This window comes from Cherax quadricarinatus, chromosome 60 (genome assembly GCF_038502225.1).
Source record: "Cherax quadricarinatus isolate ZL_2023a chromosome 60, ASM3850222v1, whole genome shotgun sequence".
Classification (NCBI taxonomy): Eukaryota; Metazoa; Arthropoda; class Malacostraca; order Decapoda; family Parastacidae; genus Cherax; species Cherax quadricarinatus.
In genome coordinates this window covers 2,647,501-2,655,437 of record NC_091351.1, presented here as the reverse complement: position 1 = coordinate 2,655,437, position 7,937 = coordinate 2,647,501, and the positions used below count along the sequence as shown (strand labels likewise).

The 7,937-nt window shown below is 42.0% G+C and overlaps 1 long non-coding RNA gene across 2 annotated transcripts in view; it reads left to right on the top strand.

The window, feature by feature from the left end:
• The first annotated feature begins 1,992 nt into the window (after positions 1–1,992).
• LOC138854452 (uncharacterized) overlaps positions 1,993–7,937 on the top strand; it is a 46,156-nt gene continuing 40,211 nt past the window's right edge. For both annotated transcript variants that reach the window (XR_011393662.1, XR_011393661.1), the window contains exon 1: positions 1,993–2,520. This is a non-coding gene — a long non-coding RNA (uncharacterized lncRNA). The remainder of the gene's footprint in view (positions 2,521–7,937) is intronic.

Sequence of the window (7,937 nt, the reverse complement as noted above, 5' to 3'; positions counted from 1 at the left end):
TGGAACCCAGAATGCTGATACAGTGTTCCCTCATTGTCCCAACCACACCCCTGCTCCTCACTGGGTTCAGTTTGCACTTCCTCCCGTATCTCTCACTCCAGGACATTGAAGATAATAAGAATGTAGGCCAGGTGTTCTCTGAGAGATAACACACCTGGAAGTCAAGATCACATAAGCAGGTAAGCCTTAGTCTCTGCAGCACCTACGTCTTGTCAGCAAAGGTACCATACAGTTGCACATGTGTCGTACTTATTTGTCGGTAGGTACTGTGTACCATTAATACAAAAATGCTGAAGTCGTACGCAAGCATCTACCATTCTCCTGCCTCACCTCAGGTGAAGAACGGGAACACTGCAAACTGACAAGTATCTGTGACCTGTGCCTGTAGCCTCCCCCTCCCTGTGAGAGGCAGTGTGTGCGAGGATAAAGAGACTTAGTATAAACGAGCGCTGTAAGAGCTATTTATCTAATGTAATCCTTGGGAAAACTCCTCCAGAGAGTCGTTCAATGGCCAAGTTTAATGTCCTCTTCGTCCTTAGAAGCTTTTCATGGATAATGTCCTTTTTTTCCCTCGCGTTTGGAGACAAGAGAGAGCCTTTGTGTTCAGCTGCAGCAGATCATTTATTAAATATGTATAAAAATTACCTCGAAAAAGCCTAAAAACGAGGCGGCAGTGTTAGGGCACGTCAGATGCCGCCAGCTGCTCTCTATAATATGTAAACAATGGCTTGATTTTTTGCGCTGGAGATGAATTTATACTGCGTGGTGGTGGAGTACCTATCCGGGGATCCCGAGGCAGCCTCACTGTTTTGTCCCGGTAAACCATTTGTATCCAACTTGAATCTTCAGATTGATGCTGCGGAGCTGAAGGCACGGACAAAGCAATTGTTTATACGGGGAAAAAATGGCGTTTACAAAAAAAAATATCAAAGGCTTTAGTAATCATGACTCTGTATTGTCCATTGTATACATGAAACTCGGCGTATTCCTTGTGAATTACGTCTCAGGCAACAATGCAACGTTTTTCGGCTATATCTTTGTTGGTTTGTGTTTTTTGCAATTTATTATTTCAGTATATACTGTGCACATAATTTTTATTATATGAATAAATCTCACCTTCAGAAAACTTCATTCCCAAATTTCTAGAACTATACAAGCAGCTTCTAGTTAGGAACATGTGTTTTTATTTATGGAAGAGTCACTCGGCGAGGAACGAGGTTGCCCACACATCTTTCCAGACAACCCGTCCTCTACCGTAAATAACGAGGGTACACAATTATTTAAGCTACGACGACATCATCCACTAACCCTCCACATAACCTTCCACTGCTGTCATATGTCGTTCATGCCAATTAAATATGCACAAATATACCTTCATTAAGGCTACGGTGACCAAACTTAAGTTAGCCTAGAATAATTAAAATTTAATTCTAATCATGGCTAAGTTCATGCAGAAATTAACATCGTACAATAAGCTGAATTATGGAGAACGTAATTCAACACAACACAGGATCTTCACTATTTCACACCGGGAGATATAAGGTTTGTCTTCCCCACTTAACTTAATATTTGTAAATCAGTTGAGATTTTATGACAGGCCGCTAAGGCTGTAGAATAAATCCTAAGGTAGTATTTTTAGAAGTATATCCAAAGAACTATTGCCCTCGCAAGAGATATTCGAACTGTGAACGACGGTACTTGCATGTCGACAGGACAGCCACTCAGCCAAATGAAAACAGCATTAGGAAAGTCAAATAGGGTAAAACTCTTAGCAAAACTACACTTTATTGGGCAATGTTTCGCTCAAGTGTATGGTTCATAAAGTCCTGCCTGAGTATATATTCTCCCAGGCAGGTAAGCCAGCGGGACTCGCCGAAATAGCAATAACACGACTATAAACAACTGGAGGACCATTGGTAATAGCACTGGTCGCTTAGTTTTTAAGACTCACTTGCCAGGGGGATCCAGTCTCCTCTCTCCTTAAGGCCAGTGATCACTGCTACTGTGACCCCACCTTAGTTACTTACACTACTGTGTTCAGCACAGGTGACCCAGTGATCATTGCTACTGTGACCCCACCTTAGTTACTTACACTACTGTGTTCAGCACAGGTGACCCAGTGATCATTGCTGCTATCAATGGCCGGTGACAGGAACGAATTATGGACACGGAGAGTGGAAAGTGGAAAATTTATGTTCAATAATTATACTTGTTTGTGATCACAATTTCAGTGAAATGACAAAACTGTCAAGCCAGTGACAGGCTTTTTAGTGCCACTGTAGAGTTGTAGCGTTAAAAGACCAAACTGGTTTAGTGCTTTGTAAATCTTAATAAATACGATTCGCAGTGGCACTCAGATTACCAAGACCTGAGTGGTCTCTCCTGAGAGAAACCACCATAGAGCCATTCAGACCAGCAGTGACATTCAGACCAGCAGTGACATTCAGACCAGCAGTGACATTCAGACCAGCAATGACATTCAGACCAGCAATGACATTCAGACCACCATGTCCACCATGGGTAAGCCAGTGTTGCTATTTAGTTATAATTATATTTAAATAATAACTATCGTGTACAGTGTGTTTGTGTGTGTGTGTGTGTGTGTGTGTGTGTGTGTGTGTGTGTGTGTGTGTGTGTGTGTGTGTGTGTGTGTGTGTGTACTCACCTAGTTGAGGTTGCGGGGGTCGAGTCCGAGCTCCTGGCCCCGCCTCTTCACTGATCGCTACTAGGTCACTCTCCCTGAGCCGTGAGCTTTATCATACCTCTGCTTAAAGCTATGTATGGATCCTGCCTCCACTACATGTGTGTGTGTGTGTGTGTGTGTGTGTGTGTGTGTGTGTCTGTGTGTGTGTGTGTGTCTGTGTGTGTGTGTGTGTGTGTGTGTGTTTGTGTGTGTTTGTGTGTGTGCGCGTGTTCTCACGTTCGATTCATAGCTCCTGACCCCTCCTGTTCACCTGTCGCTATTAGGTTCACTCTCCAGGCTCCAAGAGCCTTATCATACCTCTTCTTAAAGCTATGTATGAATCCTGCCTCTCTGTGCCTCAGTGTGTGTATGTGAGTTTCTTTACTCTACCTTCAGCACTATAAGTGTTTCACTAGAGCGTAGTACGGTAGTACTGGGGCTTCTCTGTAATAAATAGCACAAAGTCTCTATTATCAATGGACAGATGTTAACCTGTGAACAGTTAACAGCAGCTGTCCCGTCTACCTGCCCAGAATTCGTCTGTAATTTATGTCAGTGCAGTAATGGTTGTAATTCCCTGCAACACTTGTAATACTGCTTCCTTGAGGCGTAATATTGAGAGTGTTACGAATATAACTTGCACGTAATTTTTTCTCGTTATTTATTTTGTAGATTTACTGCTTGGTAAAGATGGTATCGTTCAGCAACGAAATGGTATTTTATTTATTGAGAGGTATTGATGTAGCGACCATCCTCCCCACCACACACTACAACACTCACCTCCTTCGTTGTCCCATTACCAGTGACCTAAAGTGAGCTTAATAAGCAGAGAAACACACAGACGCGCGCGCGCGCGCACACACACACACACACACACACACACATACATAAGAACATAAGAAAGAAGGAACACTGCAACAGGCCTACTGACCCATGCGGAGCAGGTCCATGTCCCTCTCCGGATTAGCCCAATGACTCCCCCCCCCGGATTAGCCCAATGACCCCCCCCCCGGATTAGCCCAATGACCCCCCCCCGTATTCGCCAAATGCCCCCCCCCCCCCGGATTAGCCCAATGACCCCCCCCCGGATTCGCCCAATGACCCCCCCCCCCCGGATTAGCCCAATGACTCACCCAGTCTGGTCACCTCTACTCAAGGAATGAGCACGGCACCAGACCCAGCAGCACAAGCTAGGCAGGCACAACTCACACCCACCCACACCCACTCATGTATTTATCTAACCTATTTTTAAAACTACACAACGTTCTAGCCTGAATAACTGTACTCGGGAGTTTGTTCCACTCATCCACAACTCTATTACCAAACCAGTGCTTTCCTATATCCTTCCTGAATCTGAATTTTTCCAACTTGAAACCATTGCTGTGAGTCCTGTCTTGGCTGGAAATTTTCAGCACGCTATTTACATCCCCTTTATTTATTCCTGTTTTCCATTTATACACCTCGATCATATCCCCCCTAATTCTACACACACACACACACACACACACACACACACCTGCAGCTGCATCTGTGGTCCAACAAGTAACTGTTGAAATTTAGTCTATGTAAATGTAAGGTCATGTGGATTAGCGAGGAAAATGTGTGACCTGAGACAGATTACAAAGCAAGAGACCAAAAGCTACGAATCTCGGTAACAGAAAAACGTCTGATTTTTAATATAATGCAAAAATAATCATCGGAAGTGCATATAAAATATTGAACTTTAGCAGAAAACTGAAGACTAGCAAGCCTCAGAACGGCATTCAGAAACTTGAACGAAGAGCGTCTCAGTACTTTATTCACGGTATATGCTAAGTACAGCCATCGAGTACGTGGCCCCAGTGTAGAGCCAGGCTAGTCACAGTGCTGAGGGGATTACATTGTGTGGAGAGGCTGATTGAACTGAACCTAACAAACTCGGTAAAGAAAAGAACCAGAGGAGACATGATTACTACTTACAAAATTATGAACTGAATTGACAGGCCAAACAGGGATCAAGTATTAGAATTAAATGAAACAAGAGACAAGAGGAACACGGGTGGAAGTTGAAAGAAAGCATAAGATACAGAGATGTTAGGAAGTATTTCTTTGGTATGGGAGATGGTTTTAAAAATAAAATGTCTTAGTGAGAAAATAATGAAAACAAACTGAATAAAAATCTTCAGCACAAAATTATATGATAAATTAGTGCAACTCTTGGCTATCTTTATTGAGGAAACGTTCCACCACACAGTGGCTTCATCAGTCCATTACAAATAAGAATGATGAAAATCAGGAGGAGTTTGAGGTAATCAGTCCCTCAGCCTAGAGTCGATATAATTAGTCCAGCAACATCTTAGGATCTTGATACAGGGAAATCTGCACTTGCCTAACCTACAATCATGACCTACTTCCACATGTGAATTTGTCCAAGGTGACGCCGCCTACGACTGTTTCACCTCACTTGTCTGCAGTATAAGTGTCAGCCACTGCTTCGTGCATATGCTGTACTCTTTTCAAGATTGCTAGACTGATTACATTGACTCCAGGCTGAGGAACTGATTAGCTTAAACTCCTTCTATGCTCTGAGAGACAGAGAGAGAGAGAGGAAGGGGAAAGGGAGAGAGTTACAGTAAAGAAAACAGTCGTAAAACAAGTCATCTCCTTGGGGAGGTAAAGCCAGCAGAAGTTGGACTGGTGTAAACTTTCCTGGCCCAACTTAAAATAGTGTCGGGTGCAGGTGCCATAACAATGCAGATATCTTAAAATTGTAAGTAATAAGTGGGAGTTGTGGGATGTCCTGATGTATCTGAGAGTGCAGGAACAAACCACAAGATGATGTCCCGCTTACATAGACGAGATGTAGAGATATGCTCAGGGGTTTCAGATGAGGTTTCGGATGAGGGGGGTTTCTGATGAAAGGGTTTCAGATGAGGGGGTTTCTAATGAAGGGGTTTCAAATAAAAGGGTTTCAGATGCGAAGGTTTGAGATGCAAAGGCTTCTGGTGCAAAAGCGTGAGTGACACGCCTCACTCTCCGCCTATATATACTGTCTTTTCTAACCTCTGTATGTTAGAAGTAATCAAGGTTCCAGGACCGAAACGTTTTCTAATAAATACGTCCTAGTGTTTTCTCACGTGTCTTTTGAAACCACTTTCTCGGTATCAGTTACCGAGGTTTATACCACTAATGATGGCGTATTTTACACAAATAACCCGCACATAGAAGAGAGGAGCTTACGACGACGTTTCGGTCCGACTTGGACCATTTACAAAGTCACACTAACGAGAAGTGGAGCAGGACGGATATATATAGGCAGGAAGAAGTAATGGTGGTAGTGGTAGTAGTAGTAGTGGTAGTAGTAGTGTATCTTTCCAGTCACGGTATTGTGCCTTTTTTTGTTATTGATGGTGTATTTTCTCTGTTGGGTAATAACCCATAAGTTAAATCTGAGTGGGGGACATTTTCACTTATACTGAAATTGGTATAAGTCTGGAATCGCTGAAATCAGATCAGTTACTGGACAATGCCTCTTTTCTGGTCGTTTTCGAACTTTCACCATTGCTGGGCTTTAATATAAAGAAATTTTGACTCTCACTTTGAGCTGTGTAAATTTCATTTTGCCACTTTTATTAATATTGGAGGCAGAATATTGGAGAATATTGGAATATTGGAGTATTGGAGGGAGTCAGGTTTGATTCAGGAAAGGAGAGGGGTGACTCTAATTTCTTTAATCATTGCAATTTGTCTCCATAGACAAGCAGTCAACAGCACCACTTGTGTGTAATATGACTCAAACTTACGATAATGACTTCTGGGAGTTTTTCAAGCTATGGTAGTTTAATAATTGCCCCTTTGTATCCTGGAAAAATAAACACGAATGCCCACACAATGGGCAGTATTAAGTCACAAACACAAGTCGGTGTTTTATACCATTTATCTCCCTTTGTATCTTGTTTTATCTTTCATGATGTGTATGTACTGAGAGCAGCAATGTATATACATGTGGAGGGATGTGTATCGCAATGTAAATGCACGTCGAATTTCGTTTAATTTCCATATCGGGTATTAAAATACTCTTCGCTGGTGGTGTACAGGCAACATACAGCTTCAGTGATTTTCGTGTGGTCGATAGAGTTTAAACCTAATGAACCTACAACGGTGAGGCAGGAGCAGACACAAGCAAGTGGCTAACATTACCAATAGCTGAGGTAATGTTAGCTAATCTATTGGTGTTGGGAAGAAATGTTCTGCCTCTGTTTGTTCTACATTGTTCCTGTTCCATGTTATTCCCTTCTATCACTAGAAGGAATTCAGAAGTTAGCTGGAAAGATATAAGTTAGATAGTGTTGAAACTCTTACTGGGTATGTCTTTTTTAATTTTTTTTCATTGTTTTTTTTTCAGTTTTATTTTAATTCATAACTAGAGAATGCCTCATCAGATTGGCTTCAAATTTTCAATATTGAAGGAGGGGTGTTAATGTTGCAGTTTAAAAACTGTAGTGTAAAGCACCCTTCTGGCAAGACAGTGATGGAGTGAATGATGAGGAAAGTTTTTCTTTTTTGGACCACCCTGCCTTGGTGGGAATCGGCCAGCGTGATAATAATAAAAATAAAAAAAATAATTGTAATGTAAGTAAGGGAATGCAGCAACTGGAATGTTAACGTATCCTCTGGTTAGTTTGGTATAAACCATTTCCCAGTTTGAATTCCGTACAGTAATGCGAGAATACCTGCTGACAAGCAGTAGTTAAGTATGACCTACCTGCACTGGGGAATCCCACTTACCAGTGAAAATGTCTTCGTCTGCTACACGTCCCTCACATGACGCCAGTGTATAAGTACCAATCTTCATGCCTTTGCTTCACACTCTTCACGACTACGGTGAGCTTCACCAGCCCTAAGGCTAAGGGATTGATTGCCTTATCTTTTGTACATATTCCTACAGTCTTCCAGTTTTGTCCTTGAATTTGTGTTAAGGTCATTGGATTGCGTAACGTCTATAATAAAGGTACCAGAATGTTGCATACGTATCTGCGTCTTCATCCACTTGTGTATGTCTTTTCTGAATGACTTCAACCGTTAATGGCTGATTCATCTTATGAAAATTATAATACTTTATGGTTTTAAGTTGTATAGGTACAAATTTGTTCCTTTATTAACACAGTTAATAAATTCTTTGTGACAGTTGGAGAATGCGTCTTCTGATTGGCTTCAACCTCTTAACACGGGTGTTTTTTCCCCAAAAGAAAGCATTCGCATGCAATTTTCTTTT